General features: G+C 41.7%; 1 protein-coding gene across 3 annotated transcripts in view; it reads left to right on the forward strand.

Moving 5' to 3' along the window:
* The window catches only part of kank4 (KN motif and ankyrin repeat domains 4), a 64,614-nt gene that overhangs the window by 30,103 nt on the left and 14,965 nt on the right, over window positions 1-19,546 (forward strand). The window contains exon 1 of one of the 3 annotated variants that reach the window (XM_056259068.1): window positions 14,361-14,415. The exons of the other annotated variants lie outside the window; for them this stretch is intronic. The gene's annotated coding sequence lies outside the window, so the exon portion shown is untranslated. Of the gene's footprint in view, window positions 1-14,360; window positions 14,416-19,546 lie in introns of those variants that run through there. 3 annotated transcript variants of the gene reach the window in all.

The following is a 19,546-nucleotide window of genomic DNA, read 5'->3' on the forward strand; positions in this document are numbered from 1 at the left end:
TCTTCAACTGTTCAATTTTGGTGAGCTCTTGCAAATTGTAGCCTCTTTTTCCTATTTGTAGTGGAGATGAGTGGTACCCGATGGAGTCTTCTGCTGTTGTAGCCCATCCGCCTCAAGGTTGTGCGTGTTGTGGCTTCACAAATGCTTTGCTGCATACCTCGGTTGTAACGAGTGGTTATTTCAGTCACTGTTGCCCTTCTATCAGCTCGAACCAGTCTGGCCATTCTCCTCTGACCTCTGGCATCAACAAGGCATTTCCGCCCACAGAACTGCCGCTCACTGGATGTTTTTTCTTTTTCGGACCATTCTCTGTAAACCCTAGAGATGGTTGTGCGTGAAAATCCCAGTAGATTAGCAGTTTCTGAAATACTCAGACCAGCCCTTCTGGCACCAACAATCATGCCACGTTCAAAGTCACTCAAATCACCTTTCTTCCCCATACTGATACTCGGTTTGAACTGCAGGAGATTGTCTTGACCATGTCTACATGCCTAAATGCACTGAGTTGCCGCCATGTGATTGGCTGCTTAGAAATTAAGTGTTAACGAGCAGTTGGACAGGTGTACCTAATAAAGTGGCCGGTGAGTGTATGCCTATATAATACAAAATTGGTTCACAGTTCCAATTATTTATTTATTTTTCAAATTGTGCTTGCAAATTGTATAATATCAAATGTAAAAATTTATAGTAATTGTGCAGTTAATTATCATACTGTTTTTACAGAAAGTTTGGGAATGTATCCCAAATGTGTCACTAATAAAACACAATACAAATAATTTAAAGAGGAGGCTTATATTGAGCTTTTAAGATTTACCTAAGATTTATTTATATGTAGCCTAAATATATTTTTGCTATTTTAATAAAAAGGTTACAATTACAACAACAATTAAAATTTAACTATATTTCAAATGTAATCTTTCTTTGTATTATATACTAAAGTATACATTTTATCATACATATTTCACAGTTGCGGATTAATTAGTTTGAATATAGCTTACAATCGAACAAATACTATAATAACATCTTAGCAAACAAGCTTATTTGATGTGGCAGTATTTTACAGTAAAAACGACATCTTGTCTTTCATATGTAACATATCGTTTTTATGATTAGGACATATAAATGTTAATTTGCAGTTTAATATGTTGCTTATACAAAAATATTTTATTTCAACATATTTCAGTCGATTTTTACTCATCTCAGTATTGGAATATAGTTAGGTAAAAGCTGTTCATTCATTCACACACAAAAACGCGATTCAAACAGTCTTTTTGTTTACAGACACTATTCCATTTCGCGATTAGCACAAAGCACTTGAAAATAAAGAATGTACCTATTTCCTCGGCTGGATCCGTTGCTCCTCCAAATGAAACTACCTGTAGCCTACTTCTGAGGTAATTTTTTCCAGGATTATTATTAAGATAGTACTATTATTCCTCACAGCGTCGTAAATCTGAGTCTCTTTCGGTGGTTATCCAGCTGATGTGGGCGTGGATGGCCTCAGAGCATTTGTGTTTGAATAGAGCGCGCGCTCCGTGGGCGTGGTCAAATTAACTTTAATGAGCTGAGACGGGAACGACTATCATCTCTCTCTTTTCGTACAGATTACATAAAATGAGAATTTTTTTTTTAATATAAATTACTTCATTTAAAAGAAGATAATTCAGGCTTCATGCCTGTGTGCCTGTATACCTGTTTGACTGAGTATTTGCAGAGTTACAGATGATTTTTCGGACGCGTTTCAGAATGGACTTCACTGACAGAGAGAACGCAGAACGCGCATCATGTTTATTTTTCTTTATTAGGCGAAAAGCACAACACTTTGTTTTTATTATGAGGTTCCACAAAAAAAATACAAACTTAACAGGATCGAATGATGTACAACACTTATATGTAAGATCAAAATTAACAGAGTAATTTGAGTCTCTTTTGCACTGATAAGGAAAAAAGTGAGCTGGTATCGCCGGCGAGACCGCCGACCCCAGAGAGTTAAGGACTACCTGTGGGGAGCTGAAGTCTTGGTGGTGACCGACAACAGCCCATTGGTCCACCTCCAAACCGCAAAGCTAGGGGCGGTGGAGCAGAGGTGGGTGGCCCAGCTAGCCAATTTCAACTATCGACTGCAGTACCGACCAGGCCGCGAACACATAAATGCGGATGTCCTGTCACGATTACCATCGGCAGGGGAAGGGGGAACCCCAGGACCAGAATCAGAAGAAGGGCTGATGGTAGGGATAGTGGAGGCACCCGGAAGGCAATCGGAGGGAGTACCGGCAAGTTGGGGATGGGACCCCCACCGATGGAGGGAGCGGCAGGAGCAGGATGAAGGGTTGGCTTTCCTGCGGATTTGCTTGGAGCGGAACAAACTCCCTGGGGCGGACGAACGACGGGAGCATCCTGTGGGATTGAAGAAGCTTCTGGGGCATTGGAAGCGATTAAAGTTGCGGGAGGGAGTAATTTGTAGGACTGTCTTGGACTCAAGGACCCACGAGATGGCATATCAGGTGGTGGTGCCTGAAGCCCAAATCCAGCCATTGCTCCAGGCCTACCACGATCGGCTAGGACATCAGGGCCAAGAACGAACGGTGTCACTGCTGCGCCGGCACTTTTTCTGGAGCGGGATGGAAGATTCCGTAGGGAAGTATGTGCAAGGATGCCCTCGCTGTACGCTGTTCAAGTCCCGACGAAACGTGAGGGCCCCCATGGTTCCGGTGAGGCCCAGAGCCCCGTTGCATATGGTGGCTATGGACTTCTTGACCCTAAGTCGCCCAACGGATCGCTACCAGAACATCCTGGTAATCACTGACTTGTTCACCAAGTATGCCTGGGCCATACCGACCTTAGATCAGACCGCTACCACTACTGCCAACGCCCTGTTGAGGCACGTCTTCCAGCCCTTCGGATGTCCCGAAACACTCCACTCGGACCAAGGGCCGAACTTCGAGTCCCGTGTCATCCAAGAACTATGCCAACTGTACGGATGCAGGAAGACCCACACCACCCCATACCATCCACAGGGAAACGGGGGGTGCGAGCGTTTCAATCAGACGCTTTTGAGCCTCCCGGCCCTGGTGCAGGCCTACAATAACAGCGTCCATAGCACTACGGGTTATGCCCCTGCTTACCTGATGTTTGGGAGACATGTGCGTCTGCCCACAGATCTGCTACTCGGGGCAACAGCGGCTGAGACCCCCGCTACTACCACCGAATGGGTACATCGACACCATCGCCAACTTCACTCTGCATATGAGAAAGTGTCCAAGCACCTCGACGTGGCCGCCAAGAAGAACAAACGTCTGTATGACCGTACTGCCCGAGAGGCCCCCCTGTTACCCGGAGAACGGGTGCTGGTGCGGGATAACCGGCGCCGGGGGAAGGGGAAGCTTAGTGATCGGTGGGAAACCGTGCCGTATGTGATAGAGCAACGACAGAGGCCGGACCAGCCCGTCTATACCATTCGGCCGGAGGGGAAGACTGGCCCCGTGAGAATCCTGCACCGAAACTTGCTTCGCCCCTGCCCCAACTATCCGCAGCAAGAGATGGAGGCGCCGCCGGCGCCTGTGGCCCCTGCACCACCCTGGGTGGGTTGGGCTGTGGTCCCTAGGGCCCCTACTCCTGAACCAAGGGAGGAAGAGCCTGTTATCCCAACTCGACACTCCCAACGGGAGACCCGAGGAGTACCTCCTACCAGGTACGGAGAATGGGAGTCTGGAGCCCGTTCTCGGGACTAGAACGGATCCGGTGGGGGAGGGTGTCACCGGGTGAACAAACCGGGAACCAAAGAATGGTTGACTTGTTTCCAGGGGGAAGAAATGCCGGTGTAACACCGGGCCGGCTCTGTTTTTACCTGTCATGGCCGCCGATCATAACAAGCGCCAGCTGAAGCCAGTGAGTAGCGCTTCATTGAAGCATGTGCCCGGGAAGAAAGCAGTATAAAGAGAGGGGCTTGAAGCACAGTAGGGAGTGAAGAAATGCTCTGGCAGTAGGAAAGCTCCATAGGAGTGCTCAAGTGGATTGTAGCAGTGGCAGTGAACAGTGGCAAGTGCAGGAAGCAGAGGTTTAATACCTGATCGGTGTTCCATGTTGAGTCCCCCGAGACATGCTCATTAAGTGAGTCCTTTTAGAAACCACGAACAGCAACGCAACGAAGTAAGTGAGAAAATCATACAGAGGAAGAAGGAGAGTGACTGGCCGAAAAGAGAGTGGAAACCCGCTGCAGGATTCACGTGATTCACAGAGGAAAAGTTAAGTGCACCCCTTTATGATTCACCTTTTGGCGAAAAACACATGTGAAGATTGCCATCACCAGTGTACGACTAACCTGTGTTTGTGGGCAGAGTGTGTTATCCTGTTGACAGTAACAGTAGCGGCTGGGAAGATCGCTGAATCCATGTTTATCTTCTGAGTCTAATATTCTGTGGTTCATACATCCTATGAAGAAAAGAGAAACGAGTTGATTAATCGCTGTGAAGATAGAGTTTGCAGTGTCTAAAAGAGTGAATTAAACACGTGTGGAGATTTACAAGAGTGATTTATGCACGAGTGTGGTGAGATCAAACAACTGTCTTCTCTGAGTTTCTGACGGATGAAATTGACCCATAACTTTGAAGATTCTTTCGAATTGATCTGTCCCCTCAGCTGTGTCCAGGTCCCTGAGATCGTGTGCAGGGTGCAGGGGAGAAAAGCTCAACACACCTTTAAAGCCACTGTCTGTCCCACGAGCGGATTCAACAAGTCTGACGACGAGAAAAGCCACTGTCTGTCCCACGAGCCGATTCGACGAGTCTGACGACGAGAAAAGCCACTGTCTGTCCCACGAGCCGATTCAACGAGTCTGACGACGAGAAAAGCCACTGTCTGTCCCACGAGCTGATTCAACGAGTCTGACGACGAGAAAAGCCACTGTCTGTCCCACGAGCCGATTCAACGAGTCTGACGACGAGAAAAGCCACTGCCTGTTCCTGCTTTTATTCTTTTATAAATTTAATAAATACTTACCTTTTTAACTTACCTTGGTTGTCTGCCTCTGGTGTCTGCTCCTCCGGAGTGTGGTAAATAACCCTTGGCCTTAACATCGGTGACACATGCACTTTTTCAAGTTGATTGTACTGAAATGTGTGATGGCAGTGCCTGTACACAACCATCATATAATGATAAAAATGTATCCAGTGTTATTTTTTTAATCTCCTTATATGTTTTCCCCAGCCTCAAATTGAGCCGTTCGTTTTTGTGACGTCAATAAAACGGACGTCCCTCCCATGATTGTTGATTGACAGCAGCGTTTCAACACAGACCCGCCCTGAGTGAGCTGTCATCATAGTCCGTCATTGTTGATACACTGGAGCAGAATGGCGTCTAAGCGATTGTGGTGTTCTGTTCTTGGGTGTAATAACGAACACAGTCATTTTGATGTTCCTAAATCCGAACCGCTGAAGACGCAGTGGCTGAGTTTTGTTTTCGAAGGGGATATTCCCCACGAGCAACGTCACTGCTTTCATATTTCATTCATCATTTCTCACCAGACTGCTTTATAAACAAGGGTCAGATTCAGTATAAAGCTGGTTTTGCTAAGAAGCTGCTCCTGAAAAAACAATTGTAAAATTGTATATTTTATATTAATCTTTGCAAATCGCTTGCACGCTTCACGATGAATGCGGCTAAAGTTTACATTCAGGGTACATTATGGCATGTTTTCTATGTATGACGTTCTCAATATAATTCATAATCCCACGTTTATAATGAACAACGCGTTATGGTTATTGTGTTATTACAAACTGAGTAACGTTACGTACGTTATACATCAGTAAACACATTGCGTTCGTACATCTCACTAAGTTACTCTACCCTGCCAGTACACAAAGATAGATCAAAGTGACATTATGTTAACCAACCATTCAGAAACGTCCTGTTCGAGCCTTAATTGTCGAACTTCTTTGCGGCCGTCATCTTGTTCCGGGTCCGACTCCGGTTCAAACTGATACGATTGCACAGATGTCGTCCTCAGAGACTCCCGCTGCCATTCTCTCTCCAAAATATACCCTCAACTGTTGTCAAGTCAACACTCCACGTGCGTTGTGTCAAAACACTGGCAGAACAGAGGGGCGGGGTGACTGAAGCTCATTATCATTTAAAGGCATATGCACTGAAACGGCGTGCTGAAAACAGAGCTGTTTTTGACCAGGTAAAATTAGTGTTTTCTTACAATACTAATGAGAATTTTTAATTAAAGTATATTACAAACTTTTCATTTAGACCCTAAAGAATCAAATTAACTTGTATGAAAATGGCGTTATATGACCCCTTTAATTCTACGTGGCATTGATTCAACAAGGTGCTAAAAGCATTCTTTAGAAATGTTGGTCCATATTGATAGGATAGCATCTTGCAGTTGATGGAGATTTGTAGGATGTACATCCAGGGCACGAAGCTCCCGTTCCACCACATCCCAAAGATGCTCTATTGCAGGGATAGGCAATGTCGATCCTGGAGTGCCGCTGTCCTGCAGAGTTTAGCTCCAACCCTAATCAAACTCACCTGAGCAAGCTAATCAATGTCTTCAGTATTACTAATGCTAAAGGCAGGCGAGATTATATCAGGGTTGGAACGAAACTCTGCAGGACAGCGGCACTCCAGGATCGACATTGCCTATCCCTGCTCTATTGGGTTGAGATCTGGTGACTGTGGGGGCCATTTTAGTACAGTGAACTCATTGTCATGTTCAAGAAACCAACTTGAAATGATTCGAGCTTGGTGACATGGTGCATTATCCTGCTGGAAATAGCCATCAGAGGATGGGTACATGGTGGCCATAAAGGGATAGACATGGTCAGAAACAATGCTTAGGTAGGCCGTGGCATTTAAACGATGCCCAATTGGCACTAAGGGGCCTAAAGTGTGCCAAGAAAACATCCCCCACACCATTACACCACCACCACCAGCCTGCACAGTGGTAACAAGGCATGATGGATCCATGTTCTCATTCTGTTTACGCCAAATTCTGACTCTACCATCTGAATGTCTCAACAGAAATCAAGACTCATCGGACCAGGCAACATTTTTCCAGTCTTCAACTGTCCAATTTTGGTGAGCTCTTACAAATTGTAGCCTCTTTTTCCTATTTGTAGTGGAGATGAGTGGTACCCGGTGGGGTCTTCTGCTGTTGTAGCCCATCCGCTTCAAGGTTGTGCGTGTTGTGGCTTCACAAATGCTTTGCTGCATACCTCGGTTGTAACGAGTGGTTATTTCAGTCAAAGTTGCTCTTCTATCAGCTTGAATCAGTCGGCCCATTCTCATCTGACCTCTAGCATCAACAAGGCATTTTTGCCCACAGGACTGCCGCATACTGGATGTTTTTCCCTTTTCACACCATTCTTTGTAAACCCTAAAAATGGTTGTGCGTGAAAATTCCAGTAACTGAGCAGATTGTGAAATACTCAGACCGGCCCGTCTGGCACCAAGAACCATGCCACGCTCAAAATTGCTTAAATCACCTTTCTTTCCCATTCTGACATTCAGTTTGGAGTTCAGGAGATTGTCTTGACCAGGACCACACCCCTAAATGCATCGAAGCAACTGCCATGTGATTGGTTGATTAGATAATTGCATTAATGAGAAATTGAACAGGTGTTCCTAATAATCCTTTAGGCGAGTGTATATCTGAGTGAACAAGAAAAAACTAGGGCGTGACCTGATTTTGTATTCGGGAGTTGATTGGATCATTGTGGTTTGCTATTGCTGTGATCTCATGTGATCAGAAAAACAAAATAGATGTTGTTCCAAGAGGGACAGGAAGTTATTTTGATAAAAAAAAATTAATGATGATGTGCACTGATAAACCATTTATACAAAAAAAAAATATATATAATATATATATATATAAATATATATATATATATACAATAATCATGTGAACACTTTTGTACAAAAGGTCATTTTACTAGCCTCTAATCAAGATCTAATTCGAGCAAGATGCTAGATTTACAATCCCAGTAAATAGAAACACAATTTATGCCATTTTTGATGTGGGAGCACTTGATCTGTTAAATAGTTTGGTCACCCTTACTCCAGCCAAGGGGGGTTTTGAGCTTTAAAAGAGGATGATGAGTAATGCCATATAATTTGTAATCTAATCTACAACGATGCTCACATAGCTCACTTCACATTGTGTGAGCTTTAACATCAGTTCCTCTCATGCCTTAAGAGAGCCGCATGACACAGATGCCAGTGTGCAGTGAAGCTTTAAGGAGAGAGCAGAATTTGATACAGGATTGTGGTTAAAGCCAGCGGAGGGCATTCACGGCTCACTGTGTTGTCACTGTAGTTAACACGTTTTTCACTTTCTACAGAGAGCTGAGTCACTTGAAGTTGGTTACTTGATTTATCTAAATAATTTTGTATGAAACAAGAATGAAACAAAGTGTTAATGTATTCACTATTGCTGAGCAGGATGGGTGTTGATTGTGTGCATTTTATTGATGACTACCACTTTTCACTTTACTGTGGTAGATAACAATTTCCACATAAATGTAGACTAAGTGGAAATTGTCAAATTAATCGTGAGATTGGCACCCCACCCACTGTCCGGCCCTCCCTCAATCTTACAGTACATCTTACATCTCAGAACTGGAGTTGGATCTGCAAATCCCCCACCCCTTGCATGTTCATTTATTTAAAAAATGGTTAATTTGATAATGGTTTTAGCCACCAATGGCACTCTCAGGTCCAATTAACACGTTTTACCATATTTTATACAATTCCGAATTCCATAGATTCAAAATAAGCACAAAAAATTCACTGGGCCTATAGTCATAGCTGAATAGCCATAATATGTCTTTGCTACTTTACTTAAAGGAGTAGTTAACTTAAAAATGAAAATTACTCCATGATTTACTCACCCTCAAGCCATCCTAGGTGTATATAACTTTCTACTTTCAGACGAATACAATCTGAGTTATATTAATAAACACCCTGATGCTTCCGAGCTTGATGATGGCAGACAGTGAATTGCAACCATCAGTTTGAAGCTCAAAAAAGTGCATCTATCCATCATAAAATAACTCCACACGGCTCTGGGGGTTTAATAAAGGCCTTCTGAAGCAAAGCGATGAGTTGGTGTAAGAAAAATATTCATATTTAACACATTACAAAGTAAAATTCTAGCTTTCGGTCGAACGGCCATACGCAGTCTACTTGCATATAAAGAGCAACGTGTGGAGTTATTTTATGATGGATGGAGGCACTTTTTTGTGCTTCAAACTGATGGTTGCAATTCACTGCCATTATAAAGCTCGAAAGCGCCAGGGACAGGGTGTTTATTAATATAACTCAGATTGTATTTGTCTGAAAGAAGAAAGTCATATACACCTAGGATGGCTTGAGGGTGAGTAAATCATGGGGTAATTTTCATTTTAAAGTGAACTACTCCTATAAGCAACAGACTTAGCATTTAGCATGCTAATGCTTAGCATGCTAGCATTGGACCATCATGAGTCAGTATGGAATCCCTCAGAAGCTGATCCAGATGGTCAAGACCCTTTATGAGGACTTTCAGTGCTCCGTTGTGGACGCGAACGAGACAACAGACTGGTTCCCAGTGACGACAGGAGTGAAGCAGGGGTGCTGCATGTCAGGATTTTTGTTCCTCCTGGTAATCGACTGGGTAATGCGGAGAACTTTGGAGGGTGAAAGAACTGGAATCCGATGGGACTTCAATACCATTCTGGAAGACCTTGACTTTGCAGATGACCTTGCCCTTCTATCTTCAACAATGGATCACATTCAGCACAAAACAACCAGATTAGAGGTCAATGCAGCCAAGGTTGGCCTAAAACTGAATGACAAGAAGTGCAAGATAATGAAGGTCAATAGCAAGAGCGACAACAAGCTGAAGGTTGGAGAAAGCGAGGTAGAGGAGGTGGAGAGCTTCACGTATCTGGGTGCAAACGTCACTAAGGATGGTGGAGGCACAGTGGATGTCAAGAAAAGAGTGGCACTGGCAAGCGCGCAGTTCAAAAGGCTATCAAACATATGGCAATCCAGCGATATCAGCAGGAAGACCAAAACCTCCCTTTTCTAGAGCTTAGTACTTTCGGTTCTGCTTTATGGATGCGAGGCCTGGAAACTAACCAAAGGAGAGGAGAAGAAGCTAGACATATATTCCAGACCAAATGCTTACGGAAGCTTTTCAAGATTCGATGGCAGCAACACGTCTCCAACAAGTCCGTCCTAGAGATGGCAGAAACAAAGAAAATCAGTGAGGAGGTGAGGAGACGGAGATGGAACTGGATCGGCCATGTGCTGAGGAAGGACAGAACGGACGACTGTGCTGTGGCCCTCGGGTGGACACCTGAAGGAAGAAGGAAAAGAGGCCGCCCAAAAACAACTTGGCGGAGAATGGTGGAACTGGAACGAAACTGTGCAGGCTGGAACACGTGGAACACAGCATGACGTGCAGCTGCAAACCGAACCCAATGGAGGAGTGATGTCCAAGCCTTGTGTGCCTCCGGGCACGGAGAGAATTAAGAGATAAGATGCTAACGGCTACTCGACCAAACCGGCATCGATTCAAACCGGCATCTCCGGCATGGGAGGCGGGCATGCTAACAAGGACGCTAAAGACCGCAGCCTTTAGCGTCAGTCGCTAACGTGCCTCTTGAGGCCAGGGGAGTGAGGTTTAGACGCACAGCTCTTCCTTCACAATCTGATTGACACATTATACAAAGCAACTAATCATTATTTGGTTTGTTTTTAAATGTCTTTTATGGGTGGGGTTATATTATATCTATATATTATGTCTATTAATTACACTAAAATAATAGACACACATGGGAAAAAATTGTTTTTACTTGAACACTGAAAAATTATTTCGTATATAAGAACACTGATTATTTCGCAGCCGTGACTGAATGAACAGCCTCTGGGCGGTCCGTGAGCATTCCGTCTGAAGCTGAGACCTGTTAACACTATACATGGAAAAATATGCAGTAAAATGTGCAAATATGTGAGTCTGACATATGTTAGGGCAGATATGATATCCTGCAGCTTTACCGGACCTTGAAATAATAGATAGGGCCATAAGTTTCTCAAGTGTGTGTGCACAGCCCTGTACTGTGTAAAGTTGTCGGCTTTTATGGCTGATAAAGAAGGATGTTTTGGCATGGAGTATTTATGTGACCTATTTTATGAACATTACTGATATTGCTTATACGCTCACTCTCGCTCTTTCCTTTAGACCCACAGTCGACAACCGCGCTAATGAGCGTGTTCGTGTTCAAGTGCCAGCTCGCGTGTAAAATGTATAGGGGGTCTGAGTATGTTTACACACGTTTTCCTCTAATTCAGCCAAGAGACAGTCAAAGGAACAGTAGGAGTACATTCAGTCTTTTAAAGATTAAAGTAACCAAAATTGACAATTCTTATTTTTTATGGAATATTGCAGTATTTAATATAAATTATTTATCCATGCATCACATTTACAGCATGCCTGTGTTTTTAGAAGTGTGAATGATTGTCGGTCTGTATCAGAGAGAGTGAGAATACATGAGTGAGTGTTTTGTATGCATGTTTGAATTCTCGCTTTTATTAGTGTCTGCAAGGCCACTGTCGACTGAAGTAGAAAGAGCACTTTATGGCTACAGGGTGCATTTCACTGCCAGTGTACACTATATATGCTGAGCACTAAACACCTCCACCTCTCTTCAAGTCTGCTTTTAATCTGGGCTCTGAGACTGGACGATGACTCACTCTGGACACAAGTGAAATATAGTCATGGCAGGGCCATCTCAATTCTGTGATTAGACAGACCTCTCAAGCACATTGCAGAGTTGAATAGCTTCCTCCTTAAGGGGCCACTTCAATTTGTTTGCTCCAAATGAAAAAGGCAAAAGGAGCACTCCATAGTAGAATCTGTGACAAGAATACACGCTGGATTATCTGTGGGGTCATCTCAGGCACATACAAATAAATACCATGGTTTTTTTTAGACCTTTATGAAGGGACGTCATGGTATTCAGAGCCATGTTTCTAGTGACTTGATCATGCAATGTAAAATATAAAGATGTGAGTGGACATATTAATAATTTTGCATCTCCTGTCAGTCTAATCTTTTCTCTTTTTTTCTGTTTCTTTTGTCACATATACATAACAAACTAAGGATGATAAAAATTCCAAACCAATAAAACTATCATTCATGTTTATTTGTGTTCCAAATATGAATGAAAGTCTTGTTGGTTGGAATGACATTAGAGTGAGGAAAGGATGATAAAATAGTCTGTTTTGGGAAAATTATCCATTTAATTGCTTAAAATCATCCCTTTCTGTGGACTGATATTAGCTGTAGCGACTGTATTATTGTGTTTGCAAGTTGAGAACTGAATCAGTCCTGTTTGTAAAGGGATCAACCACTGTTTTAGTGAGGCAAAACATCCGCTAGAATATTTCGTTCAAGAACTGGACATTGCTGTTTCTTTCTTGAACTCTTATGGATGTGCCAAAGAGAACTAGGGTGAATGTTATAATTTTCAGTGAACAACTTAAATTTCAATCTGCTCCTCACAAAACATTGTTTCAAAATAATCAGAATATAATGCATGAGTCATAGAGACCACTTTTATGTATTTTTATGCTGCATTTTTGTTAGTTTGGCTTAAATTAAATTACATCAAAAAGAGTGACCAGGTTATACTTTTTAAAATTTTATCTTTTGTGTTCCATAAATGGAAAGTCATGTTAGAGAAAATAATGTTAGCATTTTCATGATTCAGTTAACTATTTAAGCCCATTATTGTAAAGCCCTGAATGTTAGTGTGGCTTGCACCTCAACAAATGAGCAGCTGCACTCCTGACTGAGGCGCAAATGTTATGAGAAGATAAGTTGTGGTGGAGATCTGGTGCATTGTTAATGGTTAACCACCACCCATTGGCGGGACCCATGCCACACAATTTTGACATATTCCTGGGGTTACAGGGAAAGTTAACTTCAGCAATAAAACAACTTTTTAAGAATAGAGTATTGTTGAGGGAGAGAGAGAGTTATTGAAGGGAAGAGAGAATGTAAGGAGAAAAATGCACAAGAGAAAGAGGGTGAGAAAGTAAGAGAGCTCCCCTCTATGGGTCATTTCATCTGAGGCACCGGCCGTCGTCAGGTCAATTCTCAGATGGTCTGTGTCAAAAGGAGGGCAGAGGGAGTAACTGCAGCAGTGGACTGAACCTTCAAAAGAGTATGAGGACTGTTTTCTCACTTTTCTTACTCATCTTTGATGCCTTTTCTTTCTCGTGTTATGTGTTTTTCTTTTCCTCCAGGACCAATATCTCGCCATAGCAGAATAAATTGCCTGTCCAGTGTCTTTGCACTGTAAAACTAATTTTCTTCAAAAAACTAGTTTTCCAGTAAAATATCAAACATCCTTAACAATATACGTTTAATTTCATATTTCTTATCATGCAGAGAATATATCTTGAATTAATATTATTTTTAATATAGTTTAAGCATATATTTTGTCATGTAAAATTGTTTGCAAATTTCATGCATAAACACTAAACTTATGCCAAGCCATATTCTCTGAAAACAATTATTAGTATATTACTTAATTAGTAATTATTAGTATTTGTTTGAAGAATGTTAAGATATTTTACTGGAAAACGACATATTTTTAGAATTTTAGATTAAATTTTCGGGTCAGTAGGATTAAAAAAAAAGAAATTAATATTTTTGTTCAGAAATGAACAGTAGCTAAATATATTTACAATGTTACAGAAGATTATATTTCAAATCAGTGCTTTTGAACTTTCTATTCATCCTGAAAAAATGATCAAATATAATAAGCAGCACCACTGTTTTCACCATTGGTAATAATAAGAAATGTTACTTTTTGCACTAAATCAGCATATTAGAATGATTTCTGAAGGATCATGTGACACTTAAGACTGGAGTAATGATGCTGAAAATTTCAGCTTTGCCATCAATTAATTCAATTTCATATAAATGCAGCCTTGGTGAGCTTAAGATACTTTTTTCAAAAGCATTATTCAATCTTACCAAACCCAAATGTTTAAACGGTAGCAAATACATATATATATATATATTCTTCCTTTACATGTTTCCTTAGCAATCAAATATCAAATCCATCTCCCCTCTTTTATCCTTCTTGCGTTATCAGGTTGAAGTTCAAAGAAAGGAAGGGAGGGGTGTTGCATGTTTTTGGTAGACAGGAGGGGAGCAGCATTCACGGCACATGCTAGGTGAGAGGAATTCCTTTCCTCCCCCACCTCTCTCTGTCACTCTGGGGCTGTCTCGGTTTCTCCCTCTCCCTATCTGTCTTCCTCTCATTCTCTTTCTGTCTCTCTATCATTTTCCATCTCTCACGATGATGCGCATACACTTACAAGCTCTGGGATGCATGTAGCACGTGAGTACAGGTGAGAATCTCAACCTGTCATTGTATTTACATGTGCGTGCATGCGTCTGCACATACATGTGTGATTGGACTGTGCCGCTGGGTTTTTTAATGACTCTGTTGTTGATATTACTGCAGTGCAGGAATAACTGCCGGGCTCTTTTTTTTCCCTCTCTGGCATATAGCCAGCTCATCTCCTCTCCATTATTTGTGTGTGTGTGTGTGTGTGTGTGTGATAGTGTGTATAAGACCTTGCTTAATGTAATTCTTTTGGTACATAGTGAGGAGCGCTTCCTGATACATTTAAATAGTGCTGTTTTTCTGGAGCCCCCTGGAAGACGGAAGGAAGGCAGCATCTAATGAGAGTATTGTGCATTTTTTATGTGTGTGTGTCCATATGTGCGTGTTTGTTTAGTGCGATTGCAAAAAACAAGAGAGCCACTAGGTGCTTTATATGTATACAATGTGGATTAGACTGGCTCTCACCATGTGTTTGACTCGTCTCACAGCTAGAACATGTTTGGCATTTGTAAATGATTATCAATGTGGGGCATCGGTCTTATCTCTGTTGCAATCTGGCTGTACATATGTGTCTGCTGTTGTGGATCCCGTGGGATGTGAATGATCCACACAGACACAGCTAGCACCTGGCTGTCACTTGCTAGAGCTCAATAACCCCCCTCCTCTCTGTCGCCACCAACCCCTCTCTCTGTCATCTCCCTGTATCCGTCCATCCCTTCCCCCTTCACTTCCGTGTTCTCTGTGTGCACCTCAAGAAAACACCTTTGCATTTCTGAATGGTTAGACTTGTTTCCTGTCTTCCTCTCAGCCTTATATATTGCTTTCTCGCTCTGTAATCCAGAGTACTAATGAGAACCTCGGGCTCGTCTGCTTGTAGCGTTACAAACAGGGTACTACTGAATAATTAATTGTCATTTGCTTCACATCCTTAATGAAAGCTCTATATCTCGTCCATTCTCTTTCTGCTATTTGCTCTCACTCAGTCACCCAACCAAAAACGATTATGGTTGAGGGATAAACCAAGGCCCCTATTTCTATCTTTTCAAACAGGAAGTAATTAAATTAAATGTGTGCGTATTCGTGAATATGCGTTTATTGTGAAAATTTGAACTGTCAGGTTAACAAACTAATTCGTAAATTAATAATATAATATAGAGCATGACACTATCAATGTCATGGTCATGGGTTCGATTTTCAGAGAATGCATGAAACTGATGAAATGCATTTCTTAAATGCAATGTCAAAATCAATATAAAAGTGTCTGCCAAATGCATAAATAAAATGGAAATGTAAATTAAAATTAAAATTCAAAAAATTATATGAAATAAAACATTAAACATTTTAACTTTTTGATCACCTCCTGACCTGTAAGTAATTTCCCTACCATTTTCATACAGTTGCCATACATTTGATCAATTAATTAAAGAGTGTAAAAGAGTGTCTGTCACTCATCATTGGTAAGTTTACATTGAATAGAACAGACATACATATTTTCTCACTGGTGGTCCAACCTTCATTCCAGCGCTGTTCTCTCCAGGCCTCTTCTCATCTCAGTGGGACAGATGCTTTGTGTTCTCTACCTCCTCCAGATGTTTGAAGCTTTGCAGAGCCATTTCTGTAGATCTAGAACCATCAAGGAGGGGAAGTGCAGCGAGCTTTTGTTTCCTGTCAGACAGCCCACTTGCTATCTGTTTATTGTCATTAGATGGGAGCAGTAAAGCCTGGAACAGAGTTGAGCTACTGGGAAAAGAAAAGAGTGGGAGATGATCGTGTCCGTTAGAGAGGAAATCAGAGCACATTTTTGGCTTAGACATAAATGTGAGGAAAATGATTGTGTGTGATACTGCGTTTGCTAACAGTTCTATAAACAAGAAGTAAATAATTGAATAGTTTACATTTTAGACAAAGAATTGCTTGTTTTTTGTGTGTTTGTGCTGTACTACAGAAAATAGTTCCAAATGAAGTCAAAGCAGAATCACCCGCTGGACATCTCAGAGCAAACACACCGCAGTGGTGTTTTGTTGCTGATTAAATCGATGTTTTGAATTAATCATTTTGTGTGAATGATTCAATGACTCACTCATAAAGACAGTAGCTGCATCCTAAACTGCATACTGTCTAGCTAGCAGGTGGTTTGAAACTTACTTTGTGACAAATTATTTGCCATGTTGTCAGTTCAGTCACTTCACTGCATTATGCAATTCACAACTCCTCTACTGTGGCTTCATGGGATAGTATATTGTCCATCAAATGCGCACTCCAGGATCTCGGGCGAAAGTAGTAGTAAATCAGGGTACTCTTCACCTATGTTATTCAAATACTGTGAATTTGGACATACTACTCTCCACTTTTTCAAATACTGAAGGAAGTAGGCATATTCGGCCTCAGCAAGTCACTTGACGCCACCTACTGGCAATAGCTTTGTCTCATTTCAAAGGCGTGTCTCACGTGTACGTCTTTGAGGATGTCTCAATTCAGAAAAGTAACCATTAGAAAATTGACTGTTATTCCTCTTGAGGCATAAATTATTATAATTTATTTTTTTAATTTGAAATGCAATGGTTACTTTTCTGAAATGAGGCAGCATCAATGACGTATGTGGCCATGAAATGAGACCTCTGGAGGGCACAGCCTTCAAAGATTGCAAATTTAACCTGACAGTTTGTGTAGAACGCTGCTCAGCCAATCAAATTTGAGTAACGGAACTACTGTTGTAGAAAATACAATTATATTAAAGTAAGAGTTAATTTGGTACCTGAGTGCTATGCTTTGGAGCCATGCACATTACATGCAGAAGAAAAAATATGTTGTGAACACAAATTAACAATTAGAATTGGCTTTCAAACGCTCACAAACCTAAAACGATCAAATTAACGTCTTGGTTGAAATGCCTGTCCAGGTGAGGTATTAATGTAAACACAGTTGATTATCTCTTAAATAAATGTAAACAGGCGCGATTAACCCCCACCCCCGGAATGCGATTTCGCCCTTGCCCCAGCGGATGTCTGTGTGTGCATCCTCAGACCTGAAATCACAGGGTTATAGGCATGTGGAATATTAACAATCTTTCCCTGCGTGTCCAGCTGGCATGCCTGAGAATGCCCACAGATGTTGTTTTGTTGGCTGTTCAGGCAGTTTCTGCTTTCTTTGGCTCCGTTTGGTTCGATTTCTTTTCATAGCTTCAGCACTCCTAATCAGCAATAGATGCTGAGCTTGTAAGGTTGCAGGTGGATTGTGTGTTTGTGTGTGTGTGTGTGTGTGTGTGTCTGCATTTTGCCCCTACATGGTTACACAGACAGCAAATGAGATTGATCTCCTTCCCTCAATTCCTCTCCTTTACTGCAATTTGTTTAGTTACATTGAATTAAATCGGCTCTGAATGGCTAAATAAACAGTGACTTTCCAATATAACTCACCAGTACACGGTCCTTTGGGCCACCTGTAAACAGATGAGTCTAAACATTAGGTTTACAACAAACTATCTTTCATAGGAAAGGTGATTTTGAGACAAACTGGAAACCTGAAGTCTTAAGATGTACTGTACCCAAATAGCCTAATATCCCCACTGATAAGTTGAAACAGATTCTTGCAAATGAGGCCAAAAAAGGATTGCATGAATGTCTTCTTATTAAAGTAATTTCTCTCCAGTGGCAATGATTTGCCATCTCTTTTTTCTCTCTCTCCCACTTGCTTCCTCATTTATTCTCTCTCTCTCTCTCTCTCTCTCTCTCTCTCTCTCTCTCTCTCTCTCTCTCTCTCTCTCTCTCTCTCTCTCTCTCTCTCTCTCTCTCTCTCTCTCTCTCTCTCTCTCTCTCTCTCTTTTAGTATCTAATTAAATAGGCAGTGTTGTGTTCTTCGGTTCCATGTGGATAATTGACAACCGGCTAGGCCTCACTTTACTCAGAAATTAGAAGCTGCATTCCAGCTCTGGCTAATTAAGACTCAACGACAGACAGTGTATTTGAATCGCATTAAACATTTCTTAGGTTGGGGATGCACCTTATCCCTGCCGTCCTTGCCTTGTTCCTTTCTTCTCCAGGAGGACTTAAGAAGCTGTACAAAGTCATTTTCCATGCTGTGTGTGTCGGATTCTGGGGATTCAGCTGTCAGTATTATGGGGTTTTTGCCTTGAAACCTGGGGATAAATGCAAGCTGTTTGTACACTTGAGTAGTCTAATTAAGATGCTCAATATTTCTTTAACTACCATTGTAGCAGCAAAGTTTTAGCATTATGACCTCTGACAGTGAGTTTCTTAATAGCTGTCCAATCAAACTCTGTATTTTTATGCAAATTCGTCTGTCAAATTAGGCAAGTGCCAACATGTCATAGAACATGCTCTCATCCTCAAAACTCATGAACAAACCTATATAATCAGTCTTACTCAACCTGCGCTGAGCAGGAATCGAACCAGCGTCTACGGCATGGGAGGCGGACGCGTTAACAAGGACGCTAAAGAACGCAGTCTCTAGCACACCTCATGGGGCCAGGGCAGTGAGGTTTTCAGATACTACTCTTGCTAGCTGGTCTCTGTTACACTCACCCCCCTAAACATCACTCCCATCCAGGTCACGACACCAAATGTAACCGGTCCTACTTGACCTGCTTCGAGCGGGATTTGAACTGGCATGGATGCGGACGCGCTAACAAGGACGCTAAAGACCACAGTCTCTAGTGCACCTCATGAGGCCAGGGCAGTGTGGTTTACACGTGCCTCCGTTACACGCAACAAACAAATAAAAATGAAAAGTTCTTTTATTTTTTTTATTTTTCATTTTAGTTTGTTGTAGCAATATATTTTAAATGTCTCTTTATAGTTTTTTATTTCAGTTTTAGTTTTATTAATTTTAGGACTTCAACTACAACTTCAAATAATACATTTATTTAAATTAGCTGACAGTTTTTGAAATTTTCAGAATTGTTATTTATGTTTTCATTTAATTTTTATATTTTGTTGTATCTTATTTTATGCCACTCTTATCCTAACTGACTTTACAGTGCACTAACTAAAGTGAAAAGTCCCCCTAGATCAAACCAGGGTTAAATGCCTTCTTCAAGGCCACAACAGAATGCTCATGGCTTGGTCTTTTTGGTGACCAAACCAGTAACCTTCTGATTACATCCCCAGAGCTTT

The sequence above is a fragment of the Rhinichthys klamathensis genome, unplaced genomic scaffold (assembly GCF_029890125.1).
Source record: "Rhinichthys klamathensis goyatoka isolate OS25496 unplaced genomic scaffold, OSU_Roscu_1.1 h1tg000007l_1, whole genome shotgun sequence".
Taxonomy (NCBI): Eukaryota; Metazoa; Chordata; class Actinopteri; order Cypriniformes; family Leuciscidae; genus Rhinichthys; species Rhinichthys klamathensis.